Genomic DNA, 12446 nt, shown 5'->3' with positions numbered 1-12446 from the left:
TATTTTGTCCAAAAATAAAATATATACATGTATGTATGGATTATAATCACGAGTGGGTTTTTAATTAAATTTGAATATAATTAAAAATCTATTATGAATATACGGATAAGGATAAGTGATATTTATGTATTTATTATTAAAAATATAAATATAAGTTGTGTGGTTATGGAAGAGAATATCACATGACATTATTCGTAATCTTTTATTAGAATTAGATTTCCTTATATGAATAGTAAGGGCTCATGAATAGTGTCATAAAAGGGGATGGGTCTTCTTTGTTGCACTCATATGGTAAGGTGCATATGTACACGTTGGTGAAGCGGATAACACACATGGCTATTGATTTGTCATGGATGATTTGTGATTGCCAATTTGCCATCATCCCTCTTAACGACTCCATGTGTTTCTCGGTGCATCATCATCTTCCCAATTTATTCTTTTAAAATTTGTAAAGACTCGTCAATAGTGTCACAAAAGGGAAATTATCTTCTATGTTGCACTCATATGGTAAGGTGCATATATACACGTTGATGAAATGGATTGCACACATGGCTATTGATTTGTCATGGATGATTTATGATTGCCATCATCCCCATTGACGACTCCATGCGTTTCTCGGTCTATCATTCTCTCGGGAGTTTATTCTTTAAAATTTGTAAAGCCTCATGAATAGTGTCACAAAGAGGAAGGATCTCATGTGTTGTGCTCGTATGGTAAGGTGCATGTATACACGTTGATGAAGCGGATTACACACATGGCTATTGATTTGTCATGATGATTTATGATATCGATGAATCCATGTGTTTCTCGGTCTATCATCTTCTTTCCAATTTATTCTTTTAAAACTAAATTAGATAGAGAACCTTTAATAATGTACTAGTGAGGAGCCCGTGCGTTGCAGCGGAGTCGACAATACAGACGGGAATATAAATCAAACCTTAAAACAATAAATAAGTCATATATAAGTTGTGTGTGTGTGTATAAGCACCGCACTTCATGGAGGGGTTAGTTTTTAACTACTACAACGTTCATTATACATTATGGCACAAAAAACGGTCCTTGGTTTACGTTAAACGCATGAAGCAGAAACTGTTATAACCAATTCTAATAGCTTTGCTTGGAAACAACCAAAACAGTTCTCTTCATACACCCGTTGAAGGTGCCAGGTCTCTATGCTATAGACTGTCTTCAAGCTGCAGTATCAGAAGAAGAATATGAAGAAGCTATATTCTCCTGCAAAAGAATCCAAACACTAAAAACAGAACATTATGACTTGAAGTCGAAATAATTGTTTTAAAAACACACATCCAGACACCTAGAGGAGCAAATTACTTACTTTTAACTGTGTTCCTTGAAAATATGCACTTTAATGTGAGCGTGCGCCCTGGTTCCAAACAAACATCCATTTTCACAGCAAGTTCTTTCTCCATCCATCTCTACCATTTAACTCCACAAGTTCTTTGGCAACAATATTAAACCCTCTTGCATATCTTGTAGAATTTTCTATACGAACATTTACCTTTAGTGTATTTTTTGAACAAAGTCCCAAAAAAATAACCTAAAAACTGATCAAAAACAAGCAGGGGTGTTGTTTGGGTTAACTAAGAGTTTCAGGTAGTCCAGATTAGGTGAACCTATTTTTTCAGTAGAAAAATTATCCCATAACCGAACTGAATAACAATCGGATTTATCGACTCGGTTTGATCGTTTGCGAGTAAACTCGAGTCAGGTTTCGGATGACAAAGATGTCCAACAGTGAGCACGTGGGATTAATATAGCAGCATTTTTGATGCGGGAATATCAAGTGTCGACTCCATTATGTGATATATTGGGGGATAGTTTTTGAGTTTTATAAAATAATTGATTTTTCACTTCAAATTTGTATTGGGGGATAGTTTTTGAGTTTTATAAAATAATTGATTTTTCACTTCAAATTCCGTGCCTTTTGGGTGGAATCTTGGGGGTTGGGGAAGAACACACGGGTATTCTTTGAATCAACGTGTTTGATCTTCGTTTCCGTATCACGCGCTACATCAGTTGGTATCAGAAAATTCCTGGCTCAAAATGGCTTGTGAGAGGGATTATCGCTTGTACCACACTCTACCATGTTTTGATGAATACGAGGATGAGCAATGGTATTCTTGGGCATGCGACGATGATTCGGGTGGTACTAGTGTGCTCACCATTAGACATGACCACAAAAAAGAGACGGCGATCATGGGAGCCGGTGATGACGAATCAAGTTTCAAAAGTCATAGCGTTAAGGGTGATGGTCCTACTATGGTAACGGGTGGTCCAGCGGCTACATTTGGAACTCAACCTGTTAGCATGAGGGGCTTGCAAAAAAATTTCAAGAGCAAAGCAATGAAGTCGAAGGCATTAAGAAACACAATAGATTTTGGTGCTTCTCAAATTTACTTTTGTACAGTTTTAAAAGGTAATTTTCCAACAAATAGTTTTGAGGAAATTATTTTGGATGATGAAAACCATGGTATACAAAATTCTCATGCTGTAAAAATCTGGTACGAGGTTCTATTTGAAAATTTGGTTGATGGCCGGATTGTGGAGGTTGGAGAAGCTATGTCGTCAAAAGATGCCCCTCATATTGATCAAAATGAAGAAAAAGTTGTTGAACTTGATGGGTATTTTGTAAAAAAATACAATGAGGTCCATGGTTTACGACTATATGGTTATTTAGTTAGAACTATATTAATTGAGAGGGCCAAGACAATAGTGAACAAGAAATGGTCATATGCTCTGTTCGACCCAGGTGGTACAGGTTCAGAGTCAAATGAGATAACCCGTGAAGTAGAACTACTTGGGCGGGCCTTGATAATGATCGAAAAGAATCGGATTGATGTTCCTTTCGATCCAGGTGGCTTTAGCCTGGCACAAAACTCGAGGTCGAGTTTTTTCAAAGGTGGGAGAATGATGCGGGAATATCAAGTGTCGACTCAATTATGTAATGAATAAATCCACATTTAGTGTTCATTAAGTTTTGTTTTAATTTATGTCCATTGAGTTGATCATAAAAACTCTATATAAGTTCTCATGTAATTTGTATTGGGGGATAGTTTTTGAGTTTTATAAAATAATTGATTTTTCACTTCAAATTCCGTGCCTTTTGGGTGGAATCTTGGGGGTTGGGGAAGAACACACGGGTATTCTTTGAATCAACGTGTTTGATCTTCGTTTCCGTATCACGCGCTACATCAGTTGATGCGGGAATATCAAGTGTCGACTCAATTATGTAATGAATAAATCCACATTTAGTGTTCATTAAGTTTTGTTTTAATTTATGTCCATTGAGTTGATCATAAAAACTCTATATAAGTTCTCATGTAATTTTTATTGGGGGATAGTTTTTGAGTTTTATAAAATAATTGATTTTTCACTTCAAATTCCGTGCCTTTTGGGTGGAATCTTGGGGGTTGGGGAAGAACACACGGGTATTCTTTGAATCAACGTGTTTGATCTTCGTTTCCGTATCACGCGCTACATCAGTTGGTATCAGAGCTAAATTCCTGGCTCAAAATGGCTTGTGAGAGGGATTATCGCTTGTACCACACTCTACCATGTTTTGATGAATACGAGGATGAGCAATGGTGTTCTTGGGCATGCGACGATGATTCGGGTGGTACTAGTGTGCTCACCATTAGACATGATCACAAAAAAGAGACGGCGATCATGGGAGCCGGTGATGACGAATCAAGTTTCAAAAGTCATAGCGTTAAGGGTGATGGTCCTACTATGGTAACGGGTGGTCCAGCGGCTACATTTGGAACTCAACCTGTTAGCATGAGGGGCTTGCAAAAAAATTTCAAGAGCAAAGCAATGAAGTCGAAGGCATTAAGAAATACAATAGATTTTGGTGCTTCTCAAATTTACTTTTGTACAGTTTTAAAAGGTAATTTTCCAACAAATAGTTTTGAGGAAATTATTTTGGATGATGAAAACCATGGTACACTACTAGAAAAGATACCTTTAATGACACAAGAACAATGACACACACTAAATTTATGACACACAAACGCTAGTGTCATAGAAAAAATGTCATCAATGGTAAAATCTGAATATTTTATGACATTTATTCTTGTGTGTCATCGTTTAAATGTCATTTTCAAAATAATAAAAGACATAAAAATATGTGTGTCATGGTTTTGTGTCATCTTTTAACTTTTAATAGTTAAACAAAACGTGTGTATCATCGTTGTGTGTCACCAATATGCGTGTGATCGTTGTGTGTCATCGTTTAATTTTTAATTAATTTAATCATCAATCTATATAGCAATTCCCGCTTTCTAAAATCTTATAAAAAATTTGAACAATATTTTCTCTCCCCAAAATTCCCTCTCAAAAACCCAAACCCTCAGAGGCTTCATCATCCCAAATCCCTCTAAAAATTCTACACACCAAATTTCCAATTCCCTCTCAAAAACTCAAACCCTCAGCCGCTTCATCATCAATTCATCCCAAATCCAAACAAGTTTCCTACTGATCATCTCCTTCCAGGTAATAAACCTTGCCCAATAATTTATTAACAAAGCATCTTAAATTCTAGGGTTTATGTATCTGATAATCTGCTGAACATCTGCTTTCAGGTTTGAAGTTTAGTTATACTTCATGAAATATCAATGTTATTTTATGTTTTTTATTTACTGTATGTATTGATGTATCAGCATAGTGAATTACACATATGTATCAAAATTATTTTGTTCTTATTATTATTATGTGTATAGATATAATATATAAGCATGTAGTATGTGAAGTGAAGCGAAGTCTTTGTGATTTGTCGGGTCATTAGAGACACACTCTAGGTGTTTGATGAAATGTCTCAATAGATATTGTTAATTGGATATGAAAAAAACTTTGAAACTGTCTATTATCATATTTCGGGTGGAATTCCTTTGTCGTTTAATGAATCTCTTGTTAGAGTATTGTTGTCTATGAATCGATTTCGGATGACATTTATGTCATTTTACTGTTTTAGGAACCTTGTATAGAGTAACTGGTAGAACTTACTTGGTTAGGGTTACACAAATTTACTTCTTGAATATATGTGATACTTATACCTGGCAAAACGGGCCAGTCGGGTTAGGTCGGGTGGCTGGTCAAAATGGGTTCGGCTTGGAATGGGTCGATTCAGAAAAAAAAGGTTGTTTTGGTTTGGGTCAAAACGGGTCTGGGCCGGAGAGAGTTCGGGTCAGGACCGGTTTGGATTGAAACGGGTCCGTGTTGGAATGGTTTTCGGGTTGGGCCATTTGTTAAACTGGACCATTGTAATTGTTTAACTCGTGTAGGTAACTGATCTGTTGTACATAAACTGCTACTGATCTGCGTTAAAAATGGATGAAACAGCTAAACTGGAACATTCCAGTTGTTAAACTGGTGCGTTGCATATCGGGTCTGACGACGGGGGTAGCCCAAGGTCAAATAAAATGACTAATATGCAAGAGCTTAAAAGGTTGAAAGGTTCATCGGATGAAAAGCTGTAAAGTGAGAAAAGCGAGGAACAGTAATCAGTCACATCTGAGAACTCACCTCACCAACTCACGCCCACAAACTCAGAGCAGGTCTGCACAAGTACACTCTATTAACCAGGGGTCCAAAGCCTTCAACCCCAAAAGGGGAAACCCTCCATTGCAAACAGGTTTCGCTAGTCTTGTATATGCCATTTCAGGAGATGTCTTCCCCTATAAGAAGACAACTCATCTTCACTCCTGGGACATTCCGAAACACAGAGATTCCTTAATCTCTGGTCATTCAAAGAGTACTTGATCACTTCCAAGTTACTCTTCATCACATTCATCACACACTCATTCTATTTGCTTTCTTTTCTGGATTCGAGCTTGCCTCGGAGAAGGAACTTCAAAGCAAATAACAATTACATACTAGTGAACCTCCTTCCACGTTTTGCAAACGTGGAGGGACCCCACGACCTGCGTTAGGCAAAACTGAACCCTTCAGCCCTTTTGCCTAACCAACTCAGCTACCATCCTTGGTCTCGTGTTTGTTGCATCAACAAGTTGGCGCCCACCGTGGGGCTACGCCGCTGTTTCTTCTCAAAAAAAGACCTAGTAGTGTAGCTCCCTTCACTCAAAACCACCATGTCAGAAAGTGGATCACCGGGAGAGGTGAACCAGGTCCCTAACACCTCCACCCCGGGTAGTGGCCTAGCTCACACAACTATAACAACACCGTTTTCAACTCCGGGGAGTACACCCGAGTTCCTTACCTTCAACACACCAACCCCATCCAGATCTGGGGCTCCGTCTCCCAACGTTGGTGTGTCGGACACCCCGGCACGTGTTGAACTTACCCCCGAGGGGGTCGCTAATAACTTCCTCGAGTTAAGGTCACTTCTTAACCAGCATGTGAATAGAGAAAGGGAAAAGGGGGTATGGATTCGTCTAGATTACGACGAACCTGAGCCAACGTTGTCTCCTGGGCCACCCCTACCACCCTTTGTTACAAGAGGTGAGGCTGGTCCCAGCAACCCTTCAAACCCTCATCCTTATCTATCCACTATGACAAATCCAACTGTTCATCCTATTCTCTCTTCCCAACCAATTGCTAGTGGCACTCCTCTGGGACACGAGTTAACACTTGATCAACTCCTACAGTCCCCGGTGACCAGCTGTCCCGCTTCTCTAACTACCACGTGGGAGCAAGCTCTGTCCGTGCTCCCTTTAGCACGAAGTGCTGTTACTAGCACCCCTCTCGGAGTGAACTGCTCAGTTGGTCCAGGAAGCCTTCAGGGTTTCAATCTTATACCTAACATGATGTCACAGTTGATGGCCAACTTCCCATGGCAACACTTCATCAATCAAGTGCTTGCCACCCAGGGGAACCATGGCAATAGCAACAATGTAGGTACAAGACCTGAAGAAGACTTGGCTAAACCTTACAAGCCAAGTAACCTTTCCTGCTTCTCAAGGCAGATAGCTGATTATGATTTTCAGTCAAAGATCAAGATGCCAGCCCACATCAGAACGTATGATGGGACCGAAGATCCCGAAGATCATCTCCAGATCTTCACTGGTGTCGCTCGAATAGAAAAATGGTCAAATGCTGAATGTTGCCTAATGTTCATGCAGACTCTTGTTGGATCCGCCAGAATCTGGTTCAACGACCTACCTGCTCAAAGCATTCGAAGCTTTGACGATCTCAGCAGAGGTTTTCTGGCAAACTTCTCCCAACAAAGGCGATACGTTAAGGACGCAACAGTAATCTTCCAGATAAAACAACGCGATGATGAAAGCCTTCGGGCATTCATTGAACGGTACAAGAAAGAAGGGCTAACCTATGTAGGGGCTGACGAGAAAATGAGAGTGGCCGGTTTTATGAACGCCATAACCTCCAAATATCTCACACGAGATTTCAACAAGTCTCTACCCAAAACCTTGGAGGAAGCCCTTGAAAGGGCCGAAGCCCACATTCGGGGAGAGGAAGCTGTGGATATCAAAGAACAAAGGAAAAGGGGGTCTGGCTGGCGAAGCAGTAGCCCAACCAGAAAGAGAGGGAACTTTAACTCTTACGACAGACGCCCAAAGGGTTCAGACCCTCGAAGGGTTGAAGGACGAAACCCTTCAGGCAGAGATAAAGGCATGAGTTTCACTCCCCTCACCAAAACCCCTCAAGAAATCCTGGCAACGGAAGAAGTCAAGCAAAACTTTAGACCTCCCAGGCCTCTCCCCAAGAGTCGAAAAAATGAGAACTCAACGCAATTCTGTGAGTTCCATGAAGAAAAGGGACATCACACCAATGATTGCTTCCAACTGAAAAAGAGAATTGAAGAGGCTGTTAAGTCAGGAGAGCTCGCTCATTTGGTAAAAGGGGGTTCGAGACAAAATGGCTGAAGGCAAAGGGAAGGAAGTAAACATGGTGTATTCTGATGAAAAGGTTCCTTACAAGAAGCGGCGGTTGGAAGATTGGGAGCTTCAGTGTGTCTGCTTCCCCCCAACAAAGAAGGACCCACTTCCTGGTCCCCTTGTGGTTGAAGCCACCGTGGGCACGTTACAAACATGTAAAGCATACATAGACACGGGAGCAGCCACTGAAATCATGTTTGAGAAATTTTTCAACCAATTAAGCGATGAGGAACGTTCAAGGCTTCAACCCTCTGGAACCTCCATAAAAGGTATCGCCGATATAACCTTGAAGCCTTTGGGGCAGATAACCCTTGATGTTTGTTTTAAGGAGGGATCAAAAGAAAGAACCCGATCACTGACCTTTGTGGTTATCAATATCCCTTCCAACTATGACGTAATCATAGGGAGGCCTGGACAATGTGCATTTTACATGGCAGTGTCTGTCGGCCATGGCACAGTCAAATTTCCTACTGAAAGAGGGATAGCAACCCTTCAACCCTCTCAGGAAGCTTACCTGATCGAGGATGAAAGCTCAAATGGTGAGAAAGACAAGCAAGGGTTAGTCATAAACCCTAAATACCCTGAGCAACGAGTAAGGGTCAACCCCAACCTTTCCCAAGAGACTCTTTCATACCTTGAAAAGCTGCTGAAGCATCACAGTGATGTGTTTGCCTGGTCTCCTGAAGATATGACTGGGATCCCCCGAAGCATTGCTGAACACGAGTTAAGAATACCACCGGATGTCAAGCCGGTGGTTCAAAAGAAAAGAAGCCTGGCACCCGAGAGAAGCCTGGCAGCTTGCCAAGAGGTTGAAAAGCTTGTATCAGCTGGCATTCTCCGAGAGGTCAAGTACCAATCATGGATTGCAAATCCTGTTATGGTCAGAAAACCCGACAACTCTTGGAGAATGTGTATAGATTTTAAAGATCTTAACAAGGCTTGTCCTAAAGATTGCTACCCGCTCCCGGAAATTGATCTCAAGGTTGATTCCCTCACGGGGTATCCGTTTAAATGTTTTCTTGATGCATACAAAGGTTATCACCAAATCCTCATGAAGAAGGAGGATGAAGAAAAGACAGCTTTCCACACAGACAAGGGCATTTTTTGTTACCAAAAGATGCCTTTTGGCCTCAAAAATGCAGGTGCCACCTATCAGCATCTCGTCGATAAAGCCTTTGAAGACCAAATCGGTAGAAACATGGAGGCATATGTCGATGACTTGGTGATTAAGAGCAAAACGGAATACCAAATGCTTGATGATATCCAAGAAACTTTCAAAAACCTTAGAAAGATCAACATGAAGCTCAACCCGGAAAAATGCTCGTTTGGATTCGATGAAGGAAAATTCCTGGGTCACATCGTCGGAAAGCAAAGTATCAAGGCCAACCCTAATAAAGTAAAAGCAGTCCTTGAAGCTAAACCACCGAGAACCAAGAAGGAGGTTGAAAGCTTAAATGGAAAGCTTGCAGCCTTGAAGCGTTTTACCTCAAAACTAGCCGAAAGGTCTCTACCGTTCTACAAAACGCTCAAGAACTGCTCAGATAAAAAAGATTTCAGATGGACCGATGAAGCTGAAGAAGCTTTCAACCAAATGAAGCAGCACTTAGCTTCCCTACCAGATATTGCAGCACCAGAAACTGGGTAGCTCATATCGGTGTACCTTTCAGTTGCCGACGAAGCCATCAGTGCAGTTCTCACTATTGAAAGAGACAAGGCTCAGGTACCCGTTTATTTTTTCAGCAAAACTCTAAAACTAGCTGAAACCAAATATCCTCCCCTCGAAAAACTCGCTCTAGCCCTGGTTCAAACAGCCAGAAGGCTTAGAAGATACTTCCAAGCACATCCTATACAAGTGGTCACTGACCAACCTGTCAAGAATGTGCTTGAAAAACCTGAGAACTCAGGAAGGCTAGCAAAATGGGCAGTGGAACTAGGTGAACATAACATCACCTACGTCCCACGAAAAGCCATTAAAGCTCAAGTCCTGGCTGAATTCCTAGTTAAAGTCCCAAACCAAACAATTGAAGAAGTAAACACCACAACCGCTGAACCCTCCAACCCTGAAGCCTGGAAATTATTCACTGATGGGGCTTCAAGCGTTGAAGGGTCAGGAGCTGGTTTAGTCCTAATCAACCCTGAGGGGCTAGAATTCACATATGCTCTCCGTTTTAATTTTCAGACCACCAATAACGAGGCTGAATATGAAGCATTGATCGCTGGCCTACGACTGGCCAAAGAAATGAAAGTCAAAAAGCTTGAAGTGTTCACTGATTCACTACTAGTATCAAGCCAAGTTAATGACAGCTATGTCGCCAAGGAGCCCAACATGAGAAGGTACAAAGAAAAATCCAAGGAGTTAATGAACACCTTCCAAACATGCAACATCAAACAGATTCCAAGGTCCCAAAAACAAAAAGGCCGATGCCTTGAGCAAATTGGCATCCCTCACGTTCGCCCACCTCACGAAAAAGGTGTTGGTTGAAGTGTTAAAGGCCCGGTCGATTGATGAATTGGAAGTGCAAGATGTAGTCACCGAGGAAGATCCAAATTGGATGACTCCTATCAAAAAATTCCTTCAAGACAATGAACTACCTAATGATCAAACAGAAGCCGAAAGGGTAAAGATCAAAGCAAGACAATATGTGTTGCAAGGAGAAACCCTCTATAAAAAAGGTTACCTTGCACCCTTGCTAAGATGTGTGGGTCCTGAACAAAGCAAGTATTTGGTTAAGGAAGTGCATGAAGGAATATGTGGAGCTCATTTTGGAGCTAGGTCGGTGGTTGCAAAGCTCATGAACCTTGGATACTTCTGGCCATCAATGCATCGCGACACCGTTGAGCAGCTGAAGAAATGTGATGCCTGTCAAATCCATTCCCCAATACCAAAAAGTCCCAAACATGACCTGGTTCCCAAAACCTCGGCATGGCCATTCCATAAATGGGGAATAGACATTGTCGGGCCATTCCCTCCAAGCAAAGGGGGAGTAAAATTCCTATTGGTAGCAATTGACTACTTCAGCAAGTGGCCAGAGGTTAAACCCCTTGCCAAGATCACAGGAAAGCAAGTCATAGACTTTGTTTGTGAAAATATCATCTGCCGCTATGGGTTGCCAGGGGTTATTGTCACCGATAATGGGAAACAATTCGCCGAGAAACCCTTCAGCCTTTGGTGCAAGGAATACAGGATCAACCAAATCTTCAGCTCAGTGGCTTACCCGCAGTCAAACGGCCAGGTTGAAAGGATCAACAGAAGCATAGTGGAAGGCATCAAAACAAGATTGGGGAGGTATGAAAGTAATTGGCTTGAAGAATTGCCTAGCGTTTTATGGGCAATTAGAACAACAGAAAAAACAAGTCACAAGAAAACACCTTACAGCTTGGTATTTGGATCCGAGGCCGTAATCCCCGCTGAAATAGGAGTTGTAACCCAAAGAATTGTCAACATGGATCCCGAAGTAAACCAGCAAAAGACCATGTTGAACTTACAACTCCTAGAGGAGGCCCGAGATCAAGCAGCAATACAAGAAGCCAAATACAAGCAAAAGATGGAAGCCTGCTACAACAAGAAGGTCAAGAACGAACGATTCAGGCCAGGGGATCTAGTCCTCAGAAACAACGAAGCTTGCAAAAAAGAAAATCAAGGGAAGCTAGGCCCAAAATGGGAAGGTCCATACACCATCCTCGAAGCACACAAGGGCGGGTCCTATAAGCTGGGAGATCTAGAAGGCAAAAGGCTTCCAAGGCACTGGAACGGAAAAACCCTGAGAAAGTTCTATGTTTAGAAAGTTTGGTTTGTATCAAAACAAAAACCTTTTGTAAAAGCAGATACTGCTTGAATGAATGAAGTCATTTTATCAAACTTGTCTTTCTATCCTAATATCAGGTTGAGAACCTAGCAAAAAACTCCATGGCAAGGGCCATGTAAGGGGATGAGCTCCCAGGCCATATCGCTCAATAGGTTCAAGGGTTGAATGGACCTATATAAGGGGTGAGTTCCTAGATCAATACAACTCCATGAGATTTATTAAGAAAAAACAATAATGTCTCATAGACAGGTTTCAACAACCTACACCAATCGTTCCTTAAGTCTTAGAAACATAATCAACAAATAGACTTACGAAATCAAGCAAACTACAAAGAAATAAGGAAAAGGATAGATACTACGTCTTGATGTTAATAAAAACTAAGGTAAAGTGTCTGCAGCACGGAACCCTTTAAATTGTAAAAAACATAAAGACAAAGTAAATAAAGACAAGGCAAGAAAATAAAAATAACTGACAAAAATAAACAAACTTATCAAATTAAACATGCAAACCAAACAAGAAGCTACCAAGGTTTCAAGCCAACAGAAAATAAGCTTGAAAGGTTAAAGGCTTCAACCCATTAACAACTGCACAAAAAGGCTTAAAGGGTTGAAAACCCACAAAACAAGCCAAGCAAAATAAGTAAACAAACATAACACAAACAACATAGCAACCATCATACCATAATTAGGAAGGCCATAAAAGACCTTCAGAAGGAAGTCAAAGCAAGTCCTAGTAACTTGCAAATAAAACTAGTGTTCAAACGGCCATA

This window comes from Helianthus annuus, chromosome 15, assembly GCF_002127325.2.
Source record: "Helianthus annuus cultivar XRQ/B chromosome 15, HanXRQr2.0-SUNRISE, whole genome shotgun sequence".
NCBI classification, from domain to species: Eukaryota; Viridiplantae; Streptophyta; class Magnoliopsida; order Asterales; family Asteraceae; genus Helianthus; species Helianthus annuus.
The sequence above is the reverse complement of the archived record's forward strand: the minus strand, read 5'-3'. Positions refer to the sequence as shown.